The sequence below is a fragment of the Harpia harpyja genome, chromosome 1 (genome assembly GCF_026419915.1).
Source record: "Harpia harpyja isolate bHarHar1 chromosome 1, bHarHar1 primary haplotype, whole genome shotgun sequence".
Taxonomy (NCBI): Eukaryota; Metazoa; Chordata; class Aves; order Accipitriformes; family Accipitridae; genus Harpia; species Harpia harpyja.
The window spans coordinates 63,336,612-63,352,360 of record NC_068940.1 but is presented as its reverse complement, the minus strand read 5'-3'; the positions used below and the strand labels follow the sequence as shown (position 1 = coordinate 63,352,360).

The following is a 15,749-nucleotide window of genomic DNA, read 5'->3' as shown; positions in this document are numbered from 1 at the left end:
GGATGGTTAGGAAGAATGGATTACCTGTCAAAACTACCCAAAACTTTACTTGTTTTGACACTGGATCTAGAAATATGTTAAGTAGTGAATACACAGCATATGAACATAAATATATGGCTGAATACTAATCCTTACTGCTGTGTGGCAAAATCAGTCAAGAAGGCTTTTGATCTAACTTAAATATAATGCAAGCCGTGAAGTGTGTCTATGCATTTTAAATACACTGAATGCATAGTAATGTAATTTTTTATTATTTCTTATATGTAATACAGGTGAGTTGAGCATATTCAGAATACACTAGGGTTTTTTGCCTGATCTCACAGAACAGTTGCATGTCATATTATGCTATGAATATTATGTTTGAAGTTTTATTTGGATTTCTGGTTTTCCCCACTTTCACAGAATTAGCTGTCAAGTTCATGTTTAAAATAAGTCTGGCCATGAAATCGTTCTATAAAAAAAAACCAATAGCCATTCTCACTATAAAGCTGCACCTGCTAGACTTTCCCGTGAGAAGCGCTTCCTGAAAGACAGTGGACAGAATACAGAGGACAATGAACGTAGTTTGCAAACCAAGCGCAAGAAGTAACATACATAAAAGTCCCCCTATTTTGATGGCCGAAACAGTCACTGTTACAATTTGGGTGCCTGAAATTTTTATAAAGTCAGACAAAACAATTTTAGCCGGTGACTGTATGCTATCTAAAGTACACGTCATTACAGGGTAGAGGGTTTTTTTAACTACCAGATGGTTGTTGCTCCGGTTGTGCCAGCCTAGATACGTGCTGACATCTAGTGGTCCTTCAGAGAATCAATACAGTCCAAACGTTTATTAATTAGCAATAAAGAATAACAACCTCAGATTCAAAAAACCCGTTTTCCCCCTCCTCTCCCTTTTCCCCGCAGTGCATTTAATAGTGTTTCTAGATAACCGAATTCTAGTGATTATTGTCCTTTTCGATATTTGTTCGAGCTGATGTTTTCTAAAGCACTGTTCCCATTAACATCATGCTGAGTCCTTTGGGAAAATCCACCTGGCGGCATTTCTTGACTGACAATCACCACGGTATTTAAGCAGAGACTGTAAAATTGAAAAAGAAATAGATAGGAGTGCAGTTCTGAATGTCTGGAGCCACAGTATGATCTGTATTACACCTGATTTCATCAGACACCCCTTAAGCTAATTCATACTAAATTCAGATCAAAATTTGGCCTTAAACTGTTATTTACCTATTAATCTAAGAAAGTGGCTACAAAAAGCCTTAAAATTATAATTTAGTTTACTACTATATTGAAAATATCTTACTATATTTTAAACTCCAATGAATATTTATAAGATAACAGTCAAAACTCTACTTAGAAACCCACGTTCCACAGCATTTACTCCACCTTCATTTAGCACATATTTCTGTTCATTTGCAAAGCCACGCACGTAGTGCACCCCCTACTCAGGATAACTAAACTGGGAAGAAAGCATTAGAGCTTTAGTCACTGACTCAAAGTAGACTGAAAGAGGAAACAAAACCAGAAAATCAACTGCCTTTAGGAAGAACCGATTCAGGACACCTGACTCCTGCTTAGTTTTCAGTTGATTTTAGAGTTCCCACCACTGAGAAAGGCTTTTATTACTTGACAAGATAACTGGAGGTTTTACAGTGATGTGTCTGGTCAGAGAAGCCCAGTCCCCAATATGACACATTTAAACCCTAAAAAGAAGGCTTATACCACCTCCAAGGGGTCCCTGAGGCCATCTATAACCTGCTTTGATTTCCAGAAGATAGTCTTTCAGGCTAAAGGAATAGGCTGTTGCAGAAGACCCCAGGTCAGAGAAAGCAAGAGGAATGATATGAGGAACTAGCACTGAAGAGATTTATTTTGAAGGAAGAAAATGGAACCTGATCAGAAAATTGCCTGGTAGCTTGTGTTCATGTGCTGTTACTGTTTCACACAAAGATCACCAGTGTACCTTCAGTGTTTCCCCGACATGTATCCACCAGTGTCCCTAACAACCCAGTGTGCTCAGTTCCTTATGAACAGGTCATTACTTATCACTTGCATGATGTTCATTTTGGGGGTATTACAATTCAAGTGGCTGCTCAGCTGATACCCTATAAAGAGTCTTTCCACATAATGTTATTCTTCATTTTTTGCCTCAGTGCAAGACCTGCTCATGATTTATTGGCTGTAGCAAAGCACAAAGCCATAATTTTCTTTTATTGAACTCACTCTGGGTAGCCATCACTCTGCAGAAATGCAGACGGTCATCTTATTCTTATTCTTAGTGACAGGATGAATGCCACAACTCTGCTGACAAAGACAGCAAAGCAGTCATTTATAATAGCAAGAGGAGCGCTCAATTTAATATCTGTGTTAACTGCACATAGTTAGGCATTTTGGACACAGCTTTTATAGGATCCAGCTCTGCTAATACTTTAGGACATTACAGTATTAAGGAAAATTTGCATAGCACGTATGCTGGCATCCAGATATAATTTCTGTGCTTACAGCAAATGAAACAGAACTATACTGTGCAGAAAAAGTTGGCCCCCAATTGAACTCTGATCATAGTCAGTTTTTATTATGTGTATTTGAGATACTGCAGTTTAATAATTTGTCTATCTCTTCCCTTACTTGACATGTCAATTTTCAGAGGCATCCACACTGCATATGAAATTCTGGATCAGAACCTACAAGCCTGAGTGAATGAATGTAGTTAACTAGTTCATTGCCAATGGAACTAAGGAGGTGGCTTGCAGCTTCCCTTCCACCTCAGAAAATGTGGATTTAGGGAATTGCTGGGGCCAGCATGATGCACAAAGTGCACTTTCTCTGTTCTGGGGTGAGAAGTGTGGCAGTGAATAATTCACAGCGCCTACTGGAGTGCCCAGAGACATGCCCTGTGATGACCAGTGAGTTTGCGGAGAAAGAAAATATGGTGTTGAATATTAAACAGAAAGGATCAGGTGTTTTTTAATAAGCACCCTGCCTGATCCTGCCAAAGGGCCCCCATGCAGACCTTAACAGCTGAATCTGGAATGTGCTTCATTTCATCACAGAACTGGCTATTGCTACAGCAACAGCACTTGGAGAATAATTCAAAGAAACAAAACACAGATGCAAGTCAAATCTAGGGATTAGAGTATTTAATCGTTTAGAATAAGGGAAGCTTTACCTAGCATATTCAGTGAATGGATTCGGAGCAAAAATACATCCAACATCTGCTAATACCACATTTTAGTATTGCCTCTTCAATCAGAGTAAATTATATAGCTTAAGTGTTCATATCACCAATTAATCTCTCCTGAATCAGATCTGCATATTAGTTGCTTGAAATAGGCTTAACATAGTCATAATTGTACAAAACATGAATACCATTTTTCATAATAATTAGCTAGTCACGTTGCCTTTTCTCTCAATTTGTCTAAATGTTCATATGTACATTAGAAGTTAGCAGTTAAATTTTATCCATACAACATCTCTCAATTACTCCATTGGTCTGTCTATAGCATCCTCTGCCTAAGGCACCAAACCTGTGCAAAGTATAGGTGTTCAATATGCAGTGTATTAATATCCCCAGGGGCCCATTTGAAAGGGTTGGAACTCTGTTCCAGCAAGTGCACGGCAAGGAAGCATATAAGGTATTTCCCACTTTGGAAAAGGCTCAGTGAGAGGAACCAGGCACACCGACCATCAGGTCATTTCCTTGCAAGCTGAGAGCAGGCCAGGAGTTTGCTGTGTGAGGGCCAGGGAGCCTTGCAGAGGAACTGCATTGTGCTGAAACTACCCAAGCGTTATAATGCTCTTCCATAGCACAGTTTGATCGCCTCATTTGCTACAAAGACCCCAAAAGTGACAAGGAGATAATTACTCTGACCTCTGCTTGTTGGAAGTTGATAGAGAAGAGAGTTGATAGCAGTACCATGAACTGTCCTCATGTTTCATTTGCTGATGTGCTGTAAACCTTTGACTTGCTGCCAAAATTTAAGGTTGCCTTATGAGATAATCCCAGCTAAGAAGTTCAGTTTATATGCATCTTCCTGCCCTTCTGCTGGAGACAGGGGCATGATGCAGTTAGCTAAGAAAAGAAACACAAAAACTCCTGGGCTATGAATACTGATCTTGAATCAGTTCTTGGATTTGCAAAATGGTGATAATACTATGTACCCTCATGTTAAATTTATAAAATACTTCTCCCCTGCTGGAGTCTCTAAATCCCTGATTAGATGACCAACAATTCCCTTATACATTTCCTGCTGGTTTTAATCACCTATCCCCATCTTTTCAAGGGAGAAGAGAAGAGAAGAGAAGAGAAGAGAAGAGAAGAGAAGAGAAGAGAAGAGAAGAGAAGAGAAGAGAAGAGAAGAGAAGAAGAAAAAAGAGGCAGAAACTCTGCATTCAGAAACAAACAGTTACAGCTGCACTCAGGAAGGGTATGAGAGTTGGCCTGCAATAATAACTTTAAAGATACTGTAAATGCTTTATTAATCCATGCTGTTGACAGCTTTGAATGCCAAATTATCTGTGTTGCACTGAGCCGTGAAACTATCCCATGAGGTACTAAGTCCACCTTGAGACAGCAGTGAAGCCAAAGCTTTGATTCTCAAGGCTGACTTGAGCAAATCATTATTTTTAAACTCTTTAATCCCTCATGCATCCATAACACATAATTTTAGTAATGCATTTGACTTAAATTTCTTATTACTTCAGAATTCAGTCCAACTTCTACTGCAAATAGAGGCTCCAGAGAGCAGAACTAGTCCTGCTCTCCTGCAATTCTCCATTGAACTGATGACAAAAACAGTGTGTCATCAAGAACCATAATTTTACCTTCTTTGGATGCTTTTTTTTTCTTTTACTGTATTTCAGTGTAGAATATTCTGGAGACAAGGAGCACAAGGATGGGGAGTCTGGAGGTCCTAAATTTCAGTTCTTGCTCCCACACCAGTTCATGAGATTCCAGCTTAACTCTTAGAGTATTTTCAGAAGCAGCAGTGAGCACCTTGACCTGTCCACCTTATCACCTTTGTTTGACTTCTAGAAAATTACCACAGATAACACACTTCATACCAGACAGCATCTTACATCATCTCAGATATACTAAGCTGACAATTCAGACTTTATCCATACTGCTTAAATAAAGCTCAAGGCCCTGAGTGGCATTGCCTGGCCACTCTACATAACGTTTGGCCCAGGGTTTCCCTTTGGTCCCCTGTAGTCGCCTCATAGCCTGAATGCATAAACACTATTTCATTGCATATTATTCTCAGTTCAGAGCATTTTGAATAATGTGATGGCTGTGTCACAACTCATCCAAATAACATTTTTATCAGCATGAAATTGAGGCTATAAGTTGCACACTCTGTGGCATAGCAGAAGCCTTGAAGGTGCAAAGCATCCTAGAATGTCATTTGAGGATGGGGAGAACAAACCTGGTTCTGACAACACAAAACAGTGCCATGCTGCAAAACAAGTATTAAGCATGAGGGACAATCAGCAGCCCCAGGACTTCATTCCCTGGCCCTAGTCTTTTCTGCAGTATAGACACAGCCATGGAGCCTTGCATGCTCCAGCTGCCCCAGTCCATACTGTAGGCTCTCTACCCACTACAGACGGTACAGGTCTGCCTCGGGCTGGCTCCTCCTTGTAGACAGACCTCTTATGCAGCCAAATGAAAACTCAGTTCCTGCCTGTAACGCAATGATAATAACATTTACCCAATTACTTTCTGTAAAGTTCACCTTATCAATGTCAATACACCATTCACTGTATTGAAAAAAATATATCTTTTTTGTGAATACATATCCTGAATAAAGAGAGTAAACAGAGAAATGTTTTATATCAGTGCAATTGCAAACCGTACCTGTGATTTAGGCAGTCATTTGCCAAGTACTGTAAACTTCTGAAAACTTTCTGAAACTGCCCCATCTATTAACTGTTAGTTCAAAAATCAAACGAGCCCCTTCTGGCAAAAATAATTCGTGCCTGAGTATTGCCACAGCATTCTGCTCTCCCTGCAATTCCTGGAAGGACGGGTTGGAGAGGGAGGTAGGGATGCTCAGCTGCAGGATTTCCCCCACAGACACTGCCTATGGAGAATATCGCCAGCAAAGCTGAAAGAAGCTGTACGTGACTGATCAGAAATCCTGCATACTTCTTGCTTGGCTGATCTAAATGCCTGTTAATTTTCATGGTGCTACCATAACTCATACATCATGCCAGTTGAAGGAAGCTTATTTTGTATGATACACGGTGTCCTGGAAGAAAGCTTGTCACTACTGTCTCAAGCTTACGTTGCTACCAGGAGTCAATGAATCTCAGTGAACTTGACAATATCTTTTGAAAACAAATTTCTTACTGCTCAGAAAAATGTCATGTGCTTTGTGTGAAAGGGATTGATAAAACAATCCCTTGCTTTGCCTGCTCTGCGCTTTTCAACTCTTCAAGTCTTCAAAAATCTCCTTGCTAGAAAAAATGAGCTGAAATGTGGATGATCCTTCTCTGTTTACCAGAGGTATATATTGCATATACATGCCAGTGAACCTGTCTTCTAAATAGCATTTGAAAAAAAAAAAAAAATCGCAATCAGCTACATGTTCCAGATTTTTGCTCTTGCTTTAAGGGAAGCTAGATCAAAAAGATGGGGCAAGGCAGAATTTTTTTTTTTTTTTTTTTTTAAAAAGAGTCAAATTTACCAGCATAAAGCACCATCATTCATCAGTGAACACTGTTTCCATTTAGTACTGCACATATGACAAGGGCAACGAGTCCACTCAGACTAAGCAAGGGAAACCAGGGAAAGGGTGCTTCCATCTACCACGCTGGAAAAAAAAATGAATGCTGTCCCTCTGGGTTATGTTCAGCAAATATCATGCCCTTACAACAAACTTGTTTACGTAAGCTGAAAAAAATGACAGTTCTCCCACCACTGGAAAAACAACCCACAATAGAGGGAAATAGCAGACACCCTCCCATGCACCAAGTTCTCAGTGAGCAGTTTGGTGTGCTTGCTTTTAGGTGCTTCTGATGCTGTATATCTCCCTGTCTACTTGGGACAAGAACCTAGCTTCTACCATAAGAGGCACTTTGGTATAAGACACACATTTTCATGGGCTGCCTGTCAGTCGGTCCTTCTGTGCTTCTTTCACTAACTTCTCCTGCAGAAAATGCAGAAGTCGGTGCTAATAACAATTATGACAACATCATTTCAGTACATTGCAGACCTTCATGCTTAGACGTCTGTAGCTTAGCAGCACCATGCAGACTAGCTTTGCAACAGAGGATTAACAATATGACCTCCAAATCACATTTACTTGGCTAACAGACTGAGGGCTAAGAGGGAGACAAGAATCAGAGCTCTCCAGATGTTTGACATGATGAATTTCCATATTGGTGTTATTGAAAAGATAGAAATGGAAAGGAAAAGAAAATGCATTGAAACTGTCCTTTCACAGTTAAAACGAGCCATAAAATAATTGCTAATGAAGAAATTCACATACTATGAATACAGAATTAGCAACTGTAGTTCTTGTAAGAGAATCAGTTAAGATCAGCATAATGGTAGCAATATATAAGTTTATATGACAGAAAATTATCTTCAACAGTTCATTAATATGAAAAAATAATGTGTTGTTAATATTACTTCAGAAAACATTCTTGAAATGTTTGTAGGTATATATTTTTATGTTATCTAGGTATTTATAAGTCCTTATCACTATAGAATATGAGCACCTTACAACTTCCAAGGAGGCTTATTGCTTTTCATTTACCTTTCTTCAAGGATGAAAGAATATAAAGATAATGAAATAGTCAAAATGCTCTACATTTTGTCTATAGCTCTGCATATTCACTGTAGAGTTAAAGATAATTCTAGTCTTCCTGGTGTAATAAAGTCAATCAAAAGCTTTGCTATTTTACAAGAAAAGATAAGAAATGCACAACCAACAACTGTTGAAGCCAACTGAGAGAAATAAACGTGGCTCTAGATTCTATTTCCACTTACAAACTCTGCCACAAACGCAGCAAGGAGCAAGCTGAATGTGACTTAGAAATGATCATGCTATTTGTATAAGGAGGTACCTACCTGTTAAGACGGGCAAAAGCTTCATCCTACTGCATCCTATGCAGAAAGGGACACTGCAACCTGCCATGCAAAACAATGCCTTGGAACCACAGGCAACTATGGGATTTGGGGAAAACAGAGAGGTTGTATAAGCCAGTTTATTGGGAAAGGCAAAGAAAGAGTTTATGCAGTTATCAAAACAGTCAGACAAGCTACAGATTCACAGCCATATAAAGCACAATTGCAGCCACATGCTGAACGGAGAGAACTGAAGACTGGCGAGACATTTCTTCTGCTATTGGGTAAACATCAATGACATCAACAACGCTATTGAAAAGGACTGAAAGAATGGGACTGAATGTCAACCAGAACAGGTAGATTCCATCTCAGGAAGACTAAGCTGGAAAGAAGTGACAAGATTTCATAATGGAAAGGTGTGAGCATGGGCAGCAAGGGAAGAAGTTCTAAGACTTCTCTTAATTTCCTTCTTATGTTGTCATCCCTACTTCCCATGCAATTTTGCCTATTTGAAATGTCCTCTCCTTCCAGTCTTTGTCCTTTGCCATTCCTTCTCCTAATAAATGCTTCAGTCTTTTAAAGTCTGCAGAATCCAGCCTGAGCTAAGAAATTAAACATGAGCAGCTTGGAGAAGAAAGAACAAGTGGGAAGCCAGAGACAGGGAACCATTTAAATAATGGAAAAAATGCTGGCCATGGAATCTGAAAGTGGGTAAGCACATCCCTCTCCTAAAAATCCATATGCTTCCCAGCATCCTCTTCAATTCCAACTGCCTCTTATGTCTGCTCTTTCCATCTAATAAATTATAGGCTTACTCTACAAAATGTTATCATAATCACTCCCATGAACCTTCTCAAATCTACGGTAGCTTCTGCAGCCTTTGTAGTATGCTGCGTAGAAAACAAATGTACTACATCGTGTTACTTGGGAGATCAGAAAGATAGGGTGAATAGGGACATTCTTTGCATTAATATTTGGTCAGCTGAAGCTAAAGAACAATGCACACAGAAATGGAAAAAATTTTGAAACACTGACTTGTGAATTTTAAACCATTGCAGAAAGGAATATGGAATTACAAATTTTCTCCACTGCCTTGAATAGATAGATACATAAATCGTGCTGTTCTTTCAGAACCACCCCATAAATAAAATCACTCACAGATGCATTGACATGCCCTATTCGGAATCAATAAGTAATTTAGTCATAATGCATTCCAAGGTGTGTGAGCTCTACGATAGGCAGTGTACAGAAACAGGGTAATATCCTTTTAAACAGTCTGTGAGCCCTTTAATGATCTTCACTCTTGTTCTGTGTCCAGAAGGCTTATGAAAGCAGCTGCATATAAAATGAACTAGCCTCCACCTGCTCTGTATGATTAATAAATACATTTATTGGTTATTTGCTTAAATATCTTATTATAATTATGCATATAGGCAAAAAACTGTTCTGTTTTTGCAAGTCCTTATCGGGCTTATGTATAAAGAGACAACTATATAATGCTAGTATAACAGAATATAGCTAATATTATTATTATTAATATATTGTAAATATAGTTAATATAATTTATATTTATTATATTGCAAGTACACACATAAATACAATATCACCCAGTTCCAGATGTCAGTGTTTCCTTTGAGCTGCTCATGTTTGCTTGGAAAGGGTGTTCCTGGGGCTGCTTTAAACTACAGTCTCAAGTTTTCACCTCTTGCACCTTGACTCCTCACAGACCCTTGAATCTCAAGCAGACCACAATCTGAGAAGAGTTATCATTTGTAGTTAAAAAGCATCTCAGGATAAACTGGGCTTTCTGCTTAATTATAGTGTAGTATGGAATCATTCCATACATCATGCAAGTACAAGTATAGTGGAATATGTTGTCATCCTTTGTCTACAAAAGAATGTTATAATGGAGGACGGTCAAGTCTCTAGTTCATTGCTGGATGGGTAGAAACAAAGTATGGCATCTTTTGACACACAGGAGATAACACATCCTGCAGGGCACTATGTAGGTATTCTATAGTCTACACTAGAAATGTATCTGATATAACATGAGTAAATATGAGATTTGTGGTCTACAGATTGCATTTAGGCAAGCAGATACAGAAGCAAAGTAAAGCTGGGTTTTTAATGGGGTTTGTAGCATCTTGGAATCACATTCTGTGAACTGTGGATTTGAACTTGAAACTTCTAATGCAGTATTAGCATACTTCTTGTTTCAAAGCAAGAGATGACCTGTAACTGATAAAATTCAGGAGACATTTATACACCCACTTGCAACATGCACAGATAATACTTATACAAATATAATACAGTGTTTAAGATTCTAATGCATACATATCTCAAAATTGAGTGCTGTAGAGGAGAGACATACGGGTAAGAGAGCATAATTTCTTTTAAATGCCATAAATTCTTATAATGGAATGAAAATGTTGCATGCTGCCTGTACAAGATACTAAATTCATTCTATTTTATATATACACAAATATTTAATCGCGTTGTTAATTTAAAACGTTTCTGCCTTTTCACATTTTCCAATTATTAAAGTGAATCAATTACTTATGAAAGGTTACATGTTGCCAGTACTTTCCACATGGGACTAAGGACTGTGCTCTTTACTTTGTAAGCATCAACATCGTTTATTTGGACCTGGGTGGCCCCAAAATGGCAATCACTGGGGCTAGCTCTGAGTTAGAGAACGTCTTCACAAGCTGGGATGTCCCTGTTGTGCATCCTGGCAGTAAGTCCCAGTCTGAGTATAGATGAAGGACACACGTACTTTGTCCTCTCTTTTCCTGTGGAGGTAGTTGGCGCAGTTCAGATTGTAGCCCTGGGCGGGTACAGATGTCTGACCAGCAGAGTAAAACATGCTGCCCCAACAGCTATTCCCCACCTCTTCCAAGGAAGCAGCCGCCAGCCTCATGGAAACATTCCACATCCATCCACTCCACAAATTCAACAGCAGAATCTTGCGGCTTTTGGACAGGCAGCGCCAAAGTACATGTGCAATTTTAAGCATGTGAACTGATGAGACCTATTCACAGTACTCTGCTAAGTGAGATAATACAAGGGTATTTAGAGCATATAAAAAAATTCCCAAACCATCTCATCAACATGCCACAACTTTGGCACAGAGATATTAACATAAAAGAATTATTCAAGCTCCAGCTGTATTCATCCTTTAGCTGTTTTGCTTACAATTTCCACAAAACTTATAGTCTTACTAGCACATTTTTTCATTAGTAAATAGACTGACACTGTGTCAGTCACCTACCGGCTATCAAAGAGTAACAAGCTCCACTTCTACTGGCATGGGCTACCTTTTAACTGGCTTTGATATGAATGTCTCAGGTTATTATATGCAACAGCACATACACAAAGCATATCTTCATTAGATCCCAAACCGTGCACCAAAGCTGCATTTAGGATCACAGAAAAAACGCAGCCGCTTCAGAAACAGAAGATACATTGCCATGGCAGGCACAGTACAGACAATGCTGAGGGAAGGAGAAAAAGAAGTCGGTAGGGTTGAATTAAAAGTTCAGTCCAAATGCTTAGCAGTGTGAATGCAGTTGTCTGTCAGACAAAGAGCACAGTTTCCAATACTGTCAGTCATTTACCATAGAAAACTACAAAGTTGCTTTTTGAACTGGTCAGAGCCCAGGAGATTTCACATGAAATGAAAAGCAGAATGAAGAAATGCCAAGGAGGCAGCGAACTGTTTAAAGATCTTTCTGTTAAAAAAAAAAAAGAGAGAGAAAGAGAGTGCAAGAAAGAGAGATTGAGAGAGATCTTTTAAGCTTAAAAAAAAGGCCATAAAAGAAATATAATTTTAAATAATTTCTTATGTGCAAACATTCCAATTGGTCTTGAGCACAAGGTAATCTCCTAAGAATTGTCAAATAGAGCACACAGGTAAAAGCACTTTCCCAAGTTTTATTGCAATTCCTTAAATTTTATGGAGGCAGTTAAAAGGGATGTGAAGCAAAGAAGTATTCTCTTAGCCTGTTATGACAGACCTCACAAATTGTTTTATTCTAAGGAAATAGCTCTACCTATTTCCTCCTGTATACAATAACAATGCTTAGGAAATAGTTACTTTAGTAAAATCAATTGTAAACCAGGGTTCTTTTTATTTTATATCTGAATCAGTCTGCAAAGATATTGCCAGCATTAAATCCCTGACATTTCTTGGCCATGTAGAAAATTAGTGATGGGTAGGCATATCATGCTGCTGTACCTCTAGAATTACTACAAAAGACTTAGCGGGACTGGAAAAAAAATGAATTGTAGGGGAAGAAAAGCTATTTAATCCAGAAGCATATTCAGACAGATAGCTTGAGTTTTAGAGGAATGATTTAAGATTTAGTCTTTCCTTTATATTTAGCTAGTTATTAGAGAGAAAAATGTTTCTGGAATATCTTTACAGAACATAAAACCAAAGCAGAGGTGAATAGCAAATCCAAACAAAAGGAGAAAGTGTTTGCTATTCAGTTCTGTATCTCGGTGAGGAAGAGACACTCATTGTTCTAGGATGTGTGTGCCAGATGAATGTTAATCTTTGCCTTGTTAAGATATCTGGCCAAGTTTTCTTACAGGTGACCCAAATAATACGATTCTAATTTGCAGACGCAGCACCGTACACAGGCATTCAGTCAAGGATTTCCAGAAGGTCAAACAAAGGAGATGCCAACTTCTGCTCAGCAAGAAGTGGATGCCTAACTCATTTAGGTGCCTTGGCAGACCCAGTCTGGGGACACAGGCAACCCTGAATGCTGATATTACGGTTGTATATGACAACAAAATATTTGAAAGGGCATGTTTGAAAACGTGCCTGTACAGTTCAGCATTAGCCTTTCAAAGTTTCACCATTATTTCTTCTACAATCATTCAACAGCTAGCTAGTTTAATAGCTAGTTAGCTATTAAAAAAATGCATCAGTCTTCATGAGGGTATTTTTTTCAGAAAGTGAAGTTTGTATCTAGATAGAGCTTTTCACCTCAAAACCAGAGTAAATTTCTCAATCGTAGCAGTGATATTGATTCCAGGACACAAGAATGGAAAGAACAGCTGTACCATGCTGGATCTCTGCCACACCATCAAATCTGCCACTGGCCAGTACCACTCTGCCTAGAGCAGAGTGGAAGAAAGTAAATATTTACCCACAATACTGCCCCAGCTTCCTGCAGTTTATTAAGGCAGAGGTAAGAGCTTTCTGTTAAGCAGCCCTCCTTGGATTTTCTTCCAAGAATCTGTCACTGCTCCATAAAACCATAAAAGTTTTCAGCATCTTGTGGTGATAACTTTCTTGACTGAACTACACATTACACACAGAATTGCCTCTTTTTGCTGTGAAACTAACACCTAATTTCGTTTGAGGTCTCCTATGTTTTACACTAGAAGGGACAATGAACAGTGTCTCTAGTCACCTTCTTTATGTCAGGCTTTATGGACTTCTAGTATGTTGTCCCTTAAGTCAACTTTTCTCCAGGCTAAACAGTGTTAGCATACTTAACTTCTTCATATTATGGAAATTTTTCAATACCCATGATTATCTTTGTTATTCACCTCTCTAACTTTTTCAGTTATTTTACATTTTATTTGAGATGGAGGAACCAGAACTGTTTAAAGCATTCAAGATCCAAGCCTAATGTGGATTTATACGGTGGTATAATAATGTTTCCTCAAAATTGTAAAGACAGCTTGCTTTCATCATATAAAAATATAGAGATAAAGCATCAGGACTTAGAATTCAGTATCTGTAAGTGGATTTAGACAATATTTTAAAATATCCTTGCTGTCTTGAGGGCAATCTTATTTTCATATATATCCAAGAGAACCTACAAATCACTACAATCCAATAACTAACAGAGATTGACCTGCATTACTTCCTGTTTTATTCATAAGGCAGAATCAGAGTCCTTCAGCTAACACGCATACGGTAGTTGCTACTAATTCTGTCAAATTATTAAGTAATGAGATAACACAATGATCAGTGCATTAGAAGAATCCGGATAAAATCAGGCGGAAGACTGTAATAACTCACTCTTTACCTGTTTAGTGCTGAGGTCAAACATGGGACTTAGCATGAACAACTGCTTCTCCTTTCGAGGAAACAGAGTTAATCAAGTTGATCCAAGTTTACAAGGTCCACCAATAAATTTCCCTTGCATTGAAGCCCTGCACCAGACAGATGACAAAAAATGTTAAGTTCTCAGTTTGGTTCGTTCAGATATTTGCATAACAGAAACAAATGTTATATGACTGTGATAGCCTGTGTTCCATAGCAGCTCCTGACTAACAGAAGAGTGGGTAATGCTCCATGCTGAGGTAATTTGGCTGTGAAATTCCCCATGACAACCCAATGAAAGTTGTTATATCTCCTCTATCAAGTCTGGTGGCAGAAAACTACGTCTTCCTCTTTGAATGTTGTAAAAGCGTTATCAGGTTGAATGGGATATTCCATTTCATAAGCAAAAGATGTGTGAGGTGATACACTGAGGCACAGTGCAGCTTCTCTTCCCTGGATCCCTTCCTCACAGCAAAGTGCCTGCGGAATTGCGTGTTGACAGGTCTCTTCAGACTGAAATAGGGACAAGACAAAGTTGTTCCCTCTTCTTTAACACCATCCTTTAGTTATCAAGCCCTCAGCAAACCACAGCAGAAATAACCAAGGGACTTAAGGCTTTATGCTGGAGGGAAAAGACAAGAGAGTTGCGCTAACATACACATACAGATGGTGTTCACACATTTATAACTTAGGTTGTCAACTGGTGTGCAAGAAGTAACACCAGACCACGATGTTCCAGGTTGCAAGGTCAGCCAACAAATATCCTGGGAACTACTCCTCAACACTGCAGAAAATCAAAGGGAAAATTAACTAGCATTTTTCAGCTCCTGTGATGTGTTCAAAATTGTTTTATGTAGGGACATACATCATTCCTTCTTGTAAAGAATATCTATAGTGCCAATTTCCTACCAACACTATACAAACTGAGACAAGAAGCAACTACCTGGAACTAGATATATATTACTTGGCTGAGCAGACTAAATGCAATAAAACCAAACTGATTCCCAAGAGTATTTTAGTTATTGTATATACCACCTTTAACCACTTCTCAGTCTTTCTTCCAAGAATTTAATAAAATTTCAAAGGTTTGTGGGTCTTACAAAAAAAAGTTAAGGTTAAGATTAGCACTAGGAGAATGTTTTCTAGAGAAAGGAATGTCAGGATATATCGCAGGATGTTCTCACTCAGATATCTAACAAATAAGGACTTATTTTTGATAAAGTGCTGCACTGGAACTGAGGATACTTACGTTCAATTGGCAGCACTGCCATCAGCTTCTTGCACAACCTAAGGCTAGTCAGTAAATTACTCTTTTATTCAATTCTTGTCAGTGAGGACAATAATAGTTAATTTTTCCCACTTGTGTTTATTTGGACAGGAAGCCATTTGAGGCAGAGACTCTTTCTACCCTCATGTATATAAAGCACCTATTGCAAAAGGACACTGATCATTTGTAATAGGAGTAATTGCACAGATTATTTCCTCCAAGTATTCCCCTGTTCTTTGAAAGCAAACTCCTGGATCTACAGGACGGCTATGTACTCACCACTAGAGGCAAGGTAAAACTGCATGTAAAAAAAGATGCCTGGAGGTAATATGAGTATG

At 38.6% G+C, this 15,749-nt stretch overlaps 1 long non-coding RNA gene across 1 annotated transcript; it reads right to left on the bottom strand.

The window, feature by feature from the left end:
* Window positions 1–9,627: 9,627 nt before the first annotated feature.
* LOC128146281 (uncharacterized) lies at window positions 9,628–14,225 on the bottom strand. The gene is made up of 2 exons (XR_008236723.1): window positions 14,128–14,225; window positions 9,628–11,808 (listed from the first exon to the last, which is right to left on the bottom strand). It is a non-coding gene; the product is annotated as an uncharacterized LOC128146281 (long non-coding RNA).
* Between the last annotated feature and the right edge of the window lie 1,524 nt (window positions 14,226–15,749).